Source organism: Zootoca vivipara, chromosome 5 (assembly GCF_965207765.1).
Source record: "Zootoca vivipara chromosome 5, rZooViv2.hap1.1, whole genome shotgun sequence".
In the NCBI taxonomy this organism is placed as follows: Eukaryota; Metazoa; Chordata; class Lepidosauria; order Squamata; family Lacertidae; genus Zootoca; species Zootoca vivipara.
This window is the reverse complement of record NC_142588.1, coordinates 79,869,788-79,884,505: the sequence shown is the minus strand read 5'-3', so window position 1 is coordinate 79,884,505 and position 14,718 is coordinate 79,869,788. Positions and strand designations below refer to the sequence as shown.

At 44.2% G+C, this 14,718-nt stretch overlaps 1 protein-coding gene and 1 long non-coding RNA gene across 6 annotated transcripts in view; one reads left to right on the top strand and one right to left on the bottom strand.

Annotated features, from left to right (window-relative positions):
• LOC148685750 (uncharacterized) overlaps positions 1-11,188 on the bottom strand; it is a 28,291-nt gene extending 17,103 nt beyond the window's left edge. For 3 of the 4 annotated variants that reach the window (XR_015949892.1, XR_015949890.1, XR_015949891.1), the window contains exon 1: positions 11,087-11,188. This is a non-coding gene — a long non-coding RNA (uncharacterized LOC148685750). Of the gene's footprint in view, positions 1-3,417; positions 3,494-11,086 lie in introns of all 4 variants that reach the window. The other variant, XR_015949893.1, reaches the window with a different exon arrangement.
• The window catches only part of SI (sucrase-isomaltase), a 149,130-nt gene continuing 144,738 nt past the window's right edge, over positions 10,327-14,718 (top strand). For both annotated transcript variants that reach the window (XM_060274411.2, XM_088669160.1), the window contains exon 1: positions 10,327-10,565. The gene's annotated coding sequence lies outside the window, so the exon portion shown is untranslated. The remainder of the gene's footprint in view (positions 10,566-14,718) is intronic.

Here is a 14,718-nt window from a genome sequence, read left to right as displayed (position 1 = left end):
CACTGGTTCTGATTTAAAAGAGAGGTAGAGCTGGGTATCATCAGCATACTGATGGACACCCAGCCCAAACCCCCTGATGATCTCTCCCAGCGGCTGCATATAGATGTTAAAAAGCATGGGGGAGAGGACAGAACCCTGAGGCACCCCACAAGTGAGCGCCCAGGGGTCTGAACACTCATCCCCCACCACCACTTTCTGAACACGGCCCAGGAGGAAGGAGCGGAACCACTGCATGACAGTGCCCCCAGCTCCCAAGCCCTCTAGACGGTCCAGAAGGATGTTATGGTCGATGGTGTCAAAAGCCGCTGAGAGATCCAGCAGAACAAGGAAACAGCTCTTACCTTTGTCCCTAGCCCGCCGGAGATCATCGACCAGTGCGACCAAGGCAGTTTCAGTCCCATGATGAGGCCTGAATCCTGACTGGAAGGGATCCAAATGGTCCGCTTCTTCCAGGCGTGCCTGGAGTTGTTCCGCAACCACTCGCTCAATCACCTTGCCCAAGAATGGAAGATTTGAGACTGGGCGATAGTTGGCCATATTGGCCGGATCTAAAGATGGTTTTTTAAGAAGCGGTTTAATAACCGCCTCTTTCAGCGGGTCTGGGAAGGCTCCCTCATGGAGAGAAGCATTTACCAACCCGCGAAGCCCATCGCCCAGCCCTTCCTGGCTAGCTTTTATAAGCCAGGATGGGCAAGGATCAAGGAGACAGGTGGTTGGTTTCATTCGTCTAAGCAGCCTGTCCACATCCTCGGAGGTAACAGATTGAAATTGATCCCACAAAACTTGACTAGACAGGACTCTAGCACTCCCCCGCCCCGGCCCTGCTCCCACGGTGGAGTCTACCTCTTCCCGAATCTGAGCGCTGCCCAGGCCCTGTCACGCTGTATCACCAATACGCATGCCAGCCAACCCCACCAGCTGCGTGTTTTGGGGTCATGTGAAGGGACCTTATACACATTAGCAAAAGGTAGAGGCTATGCTTCTCACTTGTTTATTAAATGTACAAGGAGTTTCAAGTTAACCCACCAGCCACAATTTCAACATCCAATTGCCAGGAACCATAGGCACCAACTCCAGGAGGTCATGGGTGCTTGGACACCCACAATAATATAATTGTGGTTGGGCACCCAACAGAGTAAATGAGAAAAGCTGGCAGGCGGCAGCAGAGCTGCTTGCGAGAGACAAGCAGTTCAGTACTGCCCTCTGCAGCCAGCCAGCAGGGCACCCTTTCCAGTGAGTGGGGGGCTCAGAGAAGAGGAGGAAGAGGAGCCGCCACCGCAACACAGACTAGCAACATCACACACACATGCCTGTACGTCCACATTGTGGCAGTGGGCACCCACAATCCTGAGGGTGAGGTGGCACCCCTGTCAGGAACATCAAAAGAAAGAGAGAGAAGTGGGAAGAGAGGAGAGGAGATGAGTTGGCCTGCTTAACTTCCCCAAGGCTAGCCCAACTGTAAAAGCAATCTAAGTGTATTATGTATATGGGCCCATCATGAAACAGGGTGCCAAATGGTTACACAAAGGATCCTGCCATACACCACTCAGATGACCCAAGCATGCATTGCACCCCCTGGCGGAAGCAAAATATCTTGTGTCAGCCCTGGAATAGATGTCAGGGAAGAACCTGCTTCTTTCCCATTACGTGTGTGCACAGAATGTGTGAGCTGGATGCTTGAAGGGGGTTTAGTTTAATGAACATCCGCCTGATTTTGTTTTTACCTATGCCTGTAAATTGGCTTCCCTTTACTACTTCCTGCAAGGTATATAAATCCGATCTTTAAGCATCCTGTTCACTCAGTGTCTACAGTTTAGTCAATAAATACCAAATACCCCCTGACACTAATCTCCTGGAACATCTTTTGTGGCTGCCTCTTTCTTGTTTTCTGAGGTCTCGAATACACTACTACCGGTCTCTGTGATCCTCATGGTTTGAAATTTCCCTCTCAGGACAAAGACGGAGTATCTGTCTGAACTCAATGGCTGAAAGCATTTCCCTCTCTTCTCTCCCTTTCCGTTTTCACTTGCCATGGGCTGTGTGCCAATCCGCCAATTGTCCTGTGGCCACCAGGCGCCAAAGTGGTTATGAGAACAGCAAGCGAAAGCATTCGGCACACAATAAAAGGGATTCTCTGCATTATTTATTTCTACGCTCCAGGCCAAACATTTAATGTCTCTGCCTGCTCAGGGTAGCCATCAACTGTTGAACTGTGCATATGGGCCCATCTACCTTAAAAGGTTGACTGTTAAAACAGACAGGTTAAATGGATCTGGCAGGAGAGAGAAAGGAAGAGTATGGAAAAGTATGGAAAATCCCACCTACCCCATATGCTTGTTTGGGTTTTTTTCCCTCTTCTTAAAAAGCCATTGATGTATTCTAAACCCAGAACAGATATCTGAATTATACCAAGTTAGACGGTTAGTCTATTTAGCTCAGTATTGTCTACAGCAGTGTTTCTCAACCTTTTTTGGGCCAAGGCACACTTGTTCCATGAAAAAAATCACGAGGCACACCACCATTAAAAAAGTTAAAAAATTTAACTCTGTGCCGCCCTATATTGACTATATAATTATGACTGTAAGAAACACTTGCCAATTGCTGTGTTGGTTGCAATCTCCTGTAATAAGGCTTCACAAGTCGCTGATTTCTCTGCCAGCACAATCCTTTGCTCAGCAAGTTTCAGGTTGAGCTCATCCAGCCAGCTTCTTTAAGTCAGTGTTTCTCAAACAGCAGCAGCAGCACCCGCCGGCCGCCTCTCATGTCCGAGGCCGTGGTGGTGGCTTTTAAGAGCTGCGCTCGCCCCGCGTCGTGACCTGGCCGGCTTCCTTTCCGGCGGGTCAGTGCAGTGTATTGGCGGCCGCCAGGCACGTGACAATGCAAATCGCCCTTCTCGTCGCCGCACGCCGCGGCACACCAGCCAGCGTCTCGCGGCACACTAGTGTGCCGCGGAACAGCGGTTGAGAAACGCTGGTCTACAGCAAGTAGGGAAGCAGGTGGCCCTCCGGATACTGTTAAACTACAGCTCCCAAAATCCCTGGCTGTGCTGGCTGGAACTGATGGGAGCTGGAGTTTGAAAACATCTGGACAACCACACATACCCTATCTATGGTCTATCCTGACTGGCAGTGGTGTCAGGAAGGAGTTTTCTCTCTCTCAGCCTGACTTGGAGATGTCAGGGATCAAACCTTGGTCCTGTAATCAACCACTGAGCTACAGCCTTTCCTCTCACATGTGGAATAGAATTGTAGAGTTGGAAGTAACCCTGAGGATCATCTAGTCCAACCCCCTACAATGCAGGAATCTCAAGTTAAGCATCCATGACAGGTGACCAACCAATCTCTGCTTAAAAACGTCCAAGGAAGGAGAGTCCACCTCCTCCTGAGGGTGTCCATTCTAGTGTCAAACAGCCCTTACTGTTTAGTAAGTTCCTCCTGATGTTTAGTTGGAATCTCCTTTCTTGTAACTTGAAGCCATTGGCTCAGATCCTACCCTTCAAAGCAAGAGAAAACAAGCCTTGAGAATGATTAGTTTCTCTGTGGAAGTACACATAAATGCATGTGTGTATCTATCTTTTTCCTGCTCCGCCTCCTTCATACGGAGCAGTAGATAATAAACAATCACTGGTGGGTTTGAGGTTGTAGCTTATCCAGTCTTAAAGCACGTGCGCAGGCAAGGTCCGCCTGCCTGAACCTGAAAGCAGATTCCCAGAAGCAAACTATGACTCAAGCCCAGCCTGGGTGTCAATCATATTATATCCATTAGAGTCGGTATTGTATAATCACGTGGCTAAGCGCTCTGTGGCTCTGTGACCCTGTTATCTTGCGATTATTTTACGAATGCAAAGCCAATTCAGAAATGGCTGTGCCAAGCAAAATATAACCACTAGTAACTTTAGAAGCTTGTTATCAAAATGAGTCGGCAGCACTGATACTCATGCTTTTCTGTTGTAGAATGTTTGTTGGTGCAGCAAGGATATCCTCCACCCCGTCTGCATTGCACTATTGAGGCAATGTCACAAAATAAATAAATATCACAACTGAGTAAATTATTTAGATTTTTCTGGTACTACGATGCACTCTATTGGAGAAAAGAAACTGCCCTATTTGATAAAACTTTTTAAAAAACAAACAAACAAACAAAAACAGCTGCAACATCTTATCGAAACATTTTTTCATGTTTTCAAAAAAGATTTGAACGCTTCAACTGAGGAGAAACCTGAAATTCACTTTGAATGTTTCTTTAGGCATAGCATGCAATGGCCACTCTAGGACCTAGAATCATATAATTTCAGAGGTGGAGTCCATTTAATCCATTTGGAGATGCGGGAGGAAATTAGGTTGGTTAGGATTTTGAAGCAATTTGGAAAGTGCCCAAATTGCACTTAAACATGAACTGAAATGTAGCCACCCTTTGAAATCTGCATTGTACTGAATTTTGCAATGCAGTTATCCAGTCAAGTAATAGGTAGAAATAAGCAAATGTGCATAAAGGTGTATGCGGCAGCTAGACTGGTGACTGGGAGCGGCGGCCGAGACCACATAACACCGGTCCTGAAAGACCTACATTGGCTCCCAGTACGTTTCCGAGCACAGTTCAAAGTGTTGGTGCTGACCTTTAAAGCCCTAAACGGCCTTGGTCCTGTATACCTGAAGGAGCGTCTCCACCCCCATCGTTCTGCCCGGACACTGAGGTCCAGCTCCGAGGGGCTTCTGGCGGTTCCCTCACTATGAGAAGCCAAGTTACAGGGAACCCGGCAGTGGGCCTTCTCGGTAGTGGCACCCACCCTGTGGAATGCCCTCCCACCAGAGGTCAAAAAGAACAACAATTACCAGACCTTTAGAAGGCATCTTAAGGCAGCCCTGCTTAGGGAAGCTTTTAATGTTTGATGGATTTCTGTATTTTAATATTTTGTTGGAAGCTGCTCAGAGTGGCTGGGGGAACCCGGCCAGATGGGTGGGGTATAAATAATAAATTATTATTATTATTATGTTAGTGGAAACAACATGCACAAGTGCATTACATTAGGGGAAATTGCTTTGCAAAAATATGTGCATTAGAGAAAAGTGCATAGGAAAATGTATTGTTGCACGCCACCCCAACCTTTGAGCGGTGCGAAATTCCAAGCACTTACCCAGGGTTCGTCTTGCCTTTGGAATGAGGTACAGTAGAAGCTGTGGTATCTTTATGATATATGATTTATTTACACGTATATACAACTTGAGCATACAATAGAGGAGTTCACAGCATTAACACTCCAAGAGGGCCTTGCCACCCCCCCATAGCCGCAGCCTTGGATTCAAGCAGATATCAAGCATCACTCTGACTCTCTCTGGCTTCCCAGTTGGCAGCTTTTCTTCTAGCTTCTAGCTCACATCACTCAACTCTCAACCCTCACCTATGTCCTTCTAACTCCCTGCAAGTTGAGGGAGCATCCATCCACACATTTTCTGTTTGCCACCCAGCACAGATCCACTTCCATTTATGTGCCATTATCCAGGCCATCACCTCACCTGGAAAGCAGACTGGCTGATATTTTAACACTTGCTGGGGATCCAGGGGTTAGAAGGATCTTGGTATACAGTCCAAAGTGATTTTTTTCCTACATTTTCTACTTTGCCAGTCCCTGCCCATTCATTCCCCGTGGTTACTCTTCTAGAATCAAAGCAACCATTGTGGGGAGACACTTTCCGCAAGTAATCACCACCACCCCCGAAAGTCATTTAGTGTGGTAATTGGGTTGATTGCAATGAAGTCTGTGGTACATAATCATCTCCACTCCAGTAGTATTGTTAATCCCCAAGTTAGTGTTTACAATGAATGAACGTGTCAGATATAGGTTGAGAGACACATGTGCAGATCCTGTAGCGGCTCAGATGTGCTCATTGCTCTTGGGAACTCTGAAATCTATAGGATGCTTCTTGCTTGCTTGCTTGCTTCATTATTTCTGGCTAGGTCCATACATCCAGGAGGTATTAAACATTGCAGTTCCTGGAGTTCCTAAGCATTAGTAGAGTGTGTTTAGAGCCATCTACTGCTGCAGACAAGCAAAGGGTGAACACTCACCATGTTCCCCCATTGCAATGCCACTTGCTGGAAATCACATCTGAGGAAAGGGTTGCTGTGCACAGGCTCAGCTGGCAGGTTTCCCATGGGCTTCTGGTTGGTCAATGTGACAACAGGATAGTGGACTAGATGGACCACTGGCTTGATCTAGGAGGGCTCTTCTTACTGCACAGGTATGTAAAACTTTAGGAAAGGGGAAGTTTGATTGTGGTGCTGAGTCTTGTCGACCAAGCCCAATACGGAAGAAATTTGAATTCTTAGAGGAGTTTAGGATATCCAAGTTAGGATTCCTTTTTCAATCAAAACACACCCACTTCCTAAATCTGCTATCCTTTTTTTAATGTCTTCCCAGCACAGAAACCATCTGCCATGCAATAGCTCCCAGCTCTTTAACTGTCAGCTGAGTCTCAGGTAGATCCAGATTGCTCAGGTGTGTACCAAATTAAGGGGTGATATGATAGGTTAAGGTTAAGGTTAGGTTAAGGTTAAGGTTAAGGTTAAGGTTAAGGGGTGATATGATAGCCATGTTCAAATATATAAAAGGATGTCATATAGAGGAGGGAGAAAGGTTGTTTTCTGCTGCTCCAGAGAAGCGGACACGGAGCAATGGATTCAAACTACAAGAAAGAAGATTCCACCTAAACATTAGGAAGAACTTCCTGACAGTAAGAGCTGTTCGGCAGTGGAATTTGCTACCAAGGAGTGTGGTGGAGTCTCCTTCTTTGGAGGTCTTTAAGCAGAGGCTTGACAGCCATATGTCAAGAATGCTTTGATGGTGTTTCCTGCTTGGCAGGGGGTTGGACTGGATGGCCCTTGTGGTCTCTTCCAACTCTATGATTCTATGATTCCATGAAATATGTGGTCACAGAACAAGCTGGCGATGACAGTCGTAAAAGCTATCAATGGAGGTCATGCAAAGATGTGGTAAGAAATGATACCAGGTTTGGAAGCAAGATACAAAACCAGAGCCAAATCAGCCATCGCAGATCAGACAATCTGACTGAGCGACTTCCAGAGGAATGGAGTCAATTTGAGAACACATATTTTGTGCTTAGCTGGCCAAAATGGGGCCAAGGTACAGCTGGAACAAGGTGGGACTGGGACAAAACTAGCTGACGGCAAGCAGGACTGGAAGAAAACCAACGCTGAAGCAAACACAAGAGGGAGCCAGAAAAACTATGATCCTTGGAGCTGCTGACTGCCTAAGTAGGTGCCACATTCCACAGAATGACATCTGTTTATTTCAGTGCTATGTATAATATACCCAGGCCAGTGGGAATACATGCTTGAAAGTTTTCAGCCTTCCCATGAACTGCACAAGTCTGCATGCCTGCCCCAAGGTTGCTTCAAGGTGCTGCACCAGAAGGGGAAATTGACAATCTTTTCATGTGTGATAAATTGGCAAAGCCAGGCTGTGAAATTTCACCTGCATGTGCATGGATTTTATCAGTGCAGTAAAATTGTGCAGGTGTTTAATTGCCATTTGGGGTTATTTCCCCACAATTATAATTTGTTTCTTTATTTATAGACATTTATACCCTGCCCTTCACCCAGGGTGGTCTGCAAGTAAACTGTTTGTTGTACCCACCCACAACTCCATTATAACGAATGGGTGAATGAATAAACCTACTTGGAGGGCACTCTTTCTGTGTCTGTCATCTCACATCATCTTTGAACCTAAGAGCATATCTCGGTGAAATTTGCCCATTCCTTGCACATGAAGAGGTCGTCAATTTCCCCGTGGAGGAAGCCTGGCTGATTTCAGCTGGTAGGGAATGCCACAGAACCAGGCACCCAATGCTGAATGCCTCACTCCTCGTGGATACCTGATGTGTTTCTTGGGTCAGGTCTAGTTTGGCCCTTAGGCTTCAGGTTTGTTTAGACAAACTGAATTCCCTTCTTGGTGGATTGCAGTGGACAAACAAAAAGCTGATATCAAACTGCGAAGGGAGAGGATGGCTGAATGAGCAGGAAAGTGCTGTAGGCTTCCGAAGACTCTTCCATGGTCTTTTCCATGAACAGCTGATTTTTTTTGCTTGCCTATCTCCACTTCCCATCAGTCATAAATGTGATATTTAGCAGACGTGCTCAAGAAAATATAGGCCATTTTTCTACAAATGTCAGACTTCTACTCAAAGAATGTGCTGAAACTAAATACCATATGCCATACCAAGAAAAAACTATTGCAGTGTTGTTGTTTTTTAAAAAAGAAGAATAAAAAGACTTACTAGGAAAATGTTGCATTATCTCAAATGTATGATATTTAGGATTATATATGTATGCACATGCATTCAGAACAGGTGGGTATAGCAGACTGAAGATGTATGAAAAAGAAAAAAAGAAAAAATTAATATGTGTGGGTTTTTTTTAAAAAAATCAACTATATTAACTTAACACAAATGTTAAAGCAGAGCCACCACTTAACAATCTCATGAAAGAAAATCCACAACCCAAGAGCACGAAGGCAACAACAGAACAGGGATGAAATTGGATTTTGTTTGCATTTTAGTGAGAAACCAACTAATTTATAGTTCTCAAACCAATACATGAACTGAAGCACAATTGTCCTTTGAAATCTTCACTTCTCAAAATGGCATAGGAAAAAAAGTGTTTATAAGGGGAAATCTGCACTAAAAAGGTGGCAAACTACTACAGAAATGTGGAGAACTGACTATAAGATTGGGGGGGGGGCACAAAAACTAACATTGAAACATTTGTCCATCCCAACTTCTGTAGTCCTTAATGTTAGATTGCATCTCATAGCCTTTGATAGTCCATTCTTCCAATGTACAGTACAGAAATCCTATGGGGTGGGGGTGGAGAGTCTGTGGCAGAAGAACCATGACCGTTTAAGCCTTCCAAGGCTTGCACTGGCCAGGACAGATTGTATTTGTGTGTGAGGGACTGAGTCCATCCGCCCTCTTCTCTCTTGCTTTCTGGAAATGTTCCTTCCGCGTGTCTCAATGAAAGGGGGAACAACTAAGCTAGATCCACAGCTGGGGCAGTTTTCCTTCCTTCTTAGGTATTTGTCAGCAGAACTTGACAACTTTCGACTCTGCAGATCCAAGGTCTCCCCCAGTCTGTCCCTCTCTCACACAAAACACACATCTTTTCATCTCCCATCACTTTCTCTGTTCACAGACTTCTCTCTGTGTAGGTGGAGAGGAAGGCTGATCCCACCCAATGGTCCTTCAACCCTCCTCCCAGATTGCTCCCTTATTTGTCTATTTTGCTTAACTTGTCTGTTTCCTGTCCAATAGTGTGTGTGTGTGTGTGTGTGTGAGAGAGAGAGAGAGAGAGAGGGTGTGTGATAGATAGATGATGATAGATGGAGTTCAGTATAATCCCCTGGGCAGATTATACTGCCCAGTACAATCAGGCTGAGCAGATAAATTAGGCCAAGATGTCACCCCACCCAGCTTTCCTGGCTCAGACAGCCACCCACTTCACTCTGTTGGCACCAAACTCCCACTTACGCTCAATAAATGCCTAGCCAGGGGACATGCTATCAGGTTTCACAGTCATCAAGCAACAGCACCAGGCTCATTCTCAATCCAATTTGCCTAATCCCACACCTTCTACTGTGGCTGCCAATATCAGGAGGGCTACAGGTGTCATGGTAACACCACCAGTCCACAAAGCCCCACTGGTGGGTTGTGCCTTTGTTTACGGTTTCTGAAAACAATACACAAAATTTGCACTTCTCCAAATTTTGCAATGCAGTTTTCCAGCAACAGCAAAATGATTATTATTTTTTTTTTTTAAAAAAGTCTACATTAGAGGAAGGTGTACCTAAAAATGCATGCATGCATCAGGGAAAATAAAATACAAACCTGCATTATATCAGGGGGAAATGTTGGCAAATAATGTGTCCATTAGGCAAAAATGTGTGTGTTATAAGAAATGCACAGTGGACTGCTGATGGGTTTCCATGAAGATTTTTAAACGATGATCCAGGAAATTGGAAACTGAATTTGAGATTGGGGGGGGGGGGAGGATGAGAAACTGAGATGCACCAAAATGGACAGATTCGTCCAACCTTAGACCATCCAAACCAACAAAATGAGCAGTTCATCCAAATAGTGTGCCAAAGGCTATGGAGGGAGAATTCACTAAAAGAGGCTCTCTGTGCAGCTTTAAAAGTTGCTGGGCTTAGCTCTCACATGACTCATGCATCTGCAAGGTGAGTCCAAAGCAAACCTTGGGGAAAAACAATTATTAATTGTATAGCTCCAAAGAGCATGACAAGGAGACAACATCAAAATATTTTGGCATTGCTATGCAAACCAGCAACAACAATGGCAAAAATGGGTTGGATTAAGACTCCGTTTCAGTGGTTTTTCAAGTATGTTCAGGAGCAGAACTTTTAAGACTGAAGCATTAGATCTTAAATGCATTCCGTGGAAGGAGATTCAAGTCCCGTTGTGCTCTCTGAAAAACAGAAGGTGTAGCAACCAACACAACCTAGAAAACTGAAGGGTGACTGAGTGCTATTCCAGGTATGAAACTTTTATATTATTATTATTATTTGGCTTTGTCAGGCTTTTGTTACTTTCTTAAAAAGCATCAAACTTAGGAGAGATTTTAGTGGAATGTAACCACATGCTGCCTCTCAAAGTGGTCTCCAAGTTTCAAATGTCACATTTTGGGTTTATATACCGATTCCACGCCACTCCAGGTCGGATATTATTATAGGAGATGAATGGGAGACTTTTTCCAGCCGGAGAGCCACATTCCCTCATAGACTACAAGTAAAAATTGGTTGAAGCAATAGATATGATTCTTACTTTTGCTGGATACATTCCAGCAGAGAAAAATAAGAGGTTTCGACCATCACATCACACCACTCCTTTCTCCGTCCTTGCAAACAAGAGGCTTTATCATGCTTCAAGGGCACATTCCAGATAACCAAAAGCAATCCAGTAGGATGCTGAGCCAATGATGAATGTGGCCCAGGGAGAGTTTCAAGGACCAGGCAGAGAAAGGGCCATACTCATCATCCAAATCTGAGATTACTTACCCCAATATTGGATCTAGTGGAAGTGCTGTTCACTCATTACTGTGTTTCTGTTTTCCAAATGTAAGTCAGCTCCGAGTTAGTGCTGTGAACTCTGTAAAAAAGCAACTTGAGAATGAACAACATGCAATTACGGCATTCTAATCTCACAAAGTGACATGATCTGTGTCAATTTGTATTGTTCCTGGCTGTGTCACAGCACCCTAAATCTGCCCCTTTCTCCCTTGCATTGTTGCAGAACAAAATCAAGAGAAGTGAGGTGTGTGGGGGGGTATGATTTGCACTCTTGTTGACAACAGGTTTGATGATAATCAACAGATGGTTTCTGAATGAACAACCCAACTGGAATAATGTCGACAGCACCTCAATTGACTTTGCCCTTTACTGTATCGGATTATTCTCAAGATAAACTACAAGCTAAGCCTATTATCTACACAGGCCCATTCCAAGTCAAATAATGCATGGTGGGGAGAGAGAATGAAGAATAGTGGCTGACAATGGAGCTTTGTGGAAATGGCTTATGACAGGAATGGGGAATGATTGGTCCTCCAGACCTCATTGGACTTCAACTCTCATTGGTGCCAGGCAGGATGGTCAATTATCAAGGGTAGTGAGTTATGGCCCAACCACATCTGCAAAGCACCAGGTCCCTCATCCAGTGGCGGGTGAAGAGGAGCACACACCGCCCCCAGCAGCGCAATCCCAGTGGGGTGACATTGGGGCTGCCCCTCACCTGTGTTGGGCGCCATGCCCACAGGATGCCTGCCATGCCCCTGTGGGCCACGCCCCATGACCCCCAGGACTCGCGCCAGCCCCGGCCCCACCTGCTCTCTTCCCCCCGGTGCCAGAGCATGAACTCTGCCACTGCCCTCATCTCTGGCTTATAATATCAGCAAACTGGCTTATAAGAGCAGCAAGCCTCTGAGCACTAGAAGTGTTTACCAAACGGCCTTAAGAACTGAAGGTGAAAGAAGAAGTGGATGCAGTAACAGCTTCACGTCACGGTCCTTTTTCTTTCAACCTCTACATTCGTCAACCTCTACATTTGACATTTGTCCATGCATCTATTCTTTTTAATTAATGCTCCATTATTGTGTAGCCACACAGTTCTGGGCTTTGCAAGAATGTCACAAGACTCATTCAGAGGTTGTAATGAACCTGCACACTTGTTGATTTATGTTTATTTATTCGAAAACATAGATGTGCAGTGTGACCTCTACTTAGTGTGACCTCTTGGTTCTCTCTGCTATTTGGTTTAGAACTGATCTTCCAGTCTGGCTTGCCATCAACTTGCTTTTTCTGAAATTGTCTCAGCCTCACCTTGTTCTAGCAATGCCTTTGCCCTGTTTGGGCCTGTTGAGTATAACTTCCTTGTACCTAAATTTGTTTCCTTCTCTTGAACTGGCTCATGATCCTTGTCTGATGCGCGATTGCTGGTTTCATTTGCTGCTTCCAATTGTGTTGTTTTTTTTTTTAAAAAAAAAAACTTCCTGAGCACATCTTTGCTGGACCTCTATCAAATGACACTTTGGTCGCCATCATTGCCAGTCTGTCTCTGTAAGTGAGTCTCAATGGACATATTCACCATGAGATTAGATTTACACATGAATGGCATTTTGCAATGGAAAGGCAGACTCTAGAATAAATTTCAAAAGAAAGGATGAATAGTTTGAAAATTATCAAGAAAAAATACCAAGCACATGCACACACACACCCTCCAGAGGGTATCAATTTAAGGATATAGACACATAGATTCTGGGCTTTATGGGAACAGGAGAAAGCTGAGATTAATGTTGTCTGGATGTTCACAATACAGTAGTACCATGGTTCCCAAACACCTTCGTTCCCAAAGGCCGACAACCCGGAAGTAAGTGTTCCACTTTTTTAAACGTTTTTTGGAAGCCAAAGGTCCAATGAGGTTGTTGGCTATTGTTTCAGGGGCACCTGCACCAATCAGAAGCTGCACCTTGGTTTCCGAACATTTCGGAAGTCAAATGGACTTCTGGAATAGATTAAGTTTGGCACTTTTGCACACACACCCCAAGCCTTCAGTGGAAGATTTACACACTTTCCCACTCCAATTTTACTCAAGTCATCATAAGGACTAGCTATTTGCTGAAATGAAAGTAGAAGCTCTATAGATATTGCAGCAATTTCTGAATATTGTTTGAGAGACTACAGGTGAAACTTGGAAAATTAGTATATCGTCGAAAAGTGCATTTATTTCAGTAATGCAACTTATTATTTTTTATTTTTCTTTTAATTTTTACAAATGCTTTCTTTTGGAAATTCCACAGTAATAAAACAAATAGTTACAATAATACAAAAATAAACATCACTATTACATTTCATTAATTACATTCCATTTATAATTGACCCGCCTAACGACAAATAATTACAATTACAACAAATAAAGGCTTGGCATATCTTGCTTTGCATGTCATGCATCTATCTCATATATTGGTTTCGCATTTTAAGTTGTGTTACTGAAATAAATGCACTTTCCGACGATATTCTAATTTTCCGAGTTTCACCTGTATGCAATTGTGACGGTGTAAGATTCAGGACCATCTGCACATAAACCACCGAACAGCTGTTTTTTAACCTAAAAAACAAAAAGCAAACAAACCTGGTGCATAAAACGGAACCTGCTGCAGAAGTCAACAAAATATTTGTCCTTCTGAGCCCTATGTCAGGATTTATTGTATGTGATTTGGAAAGAGAGGCAATCGGTCAGTGTCACACTAGCTGTATCCAGAAATGATTGGTTTGAGTTTGGAGGAGATACAGAGGGTGGGGAAAACCCTGGCAAAACACAGCGTCACTGCGGATCAAGACTGGAGATCTTCCAGAGATTTTTTCCCCCCAATAAAAAAAACCTCATCTGATTCTATCAAGGTCATTTAAGCTGGACTAGAAAACATTCAGCTACTGTGATATTGATGTAAAAGGGCTTAGTGGGATATAATGAAAGATTTGCACTTCTTAAACTTCAGCTGAAACAGCTGTAGATTAAAAAAAAAGGTTGTGGGTTACTCTAACGCCCATCTACACTTTCCATTTAAAGCAGTACAATACCACTTTAAACACTAATGGCTTCCCCCAAAGAACCCTGGGAACTGTAGTTGGTTTAGGGTGCTGAGAGTTGTTAGGAGACCTCTACCCACAGAGAGCTACAATTCCCAGAATTTTCTCGGAAGTGGGATTCATTATTAAAGCACTCTGGGAACATAGCTGCCAAGTTTTCCCTTTTCTCGCGAGGAAGCCTATTCAGCATAAGGGAAAATCCCTTAAAAAAAGGGATAACTTGGCAGCTATGTCTGGGAATTGTACTCCTCTGTGAGGGTGTAATAGGGGTATCCTAAAAGCTCTCAGGATCCTAACCATTTTCAACCCTCTTCTGCACTCTCTGCTGTGTACACAAAAATGAATTGAAGTTGCTCTGATGAGAACAGCTGGGGGAAAAGAGCTTGAAACATATGAATTGGGGACAACTTCAATACACTTTAAGGTAGTTTTACTACGATCATTGAGGAAGGACATTGGCATATGATCCATATTCTCCAGCATTTCATGGCTGAAAGCAGACACACTCTGATGCATGAGAATTTGAGTTGACCCAAAGTCACTTGGGC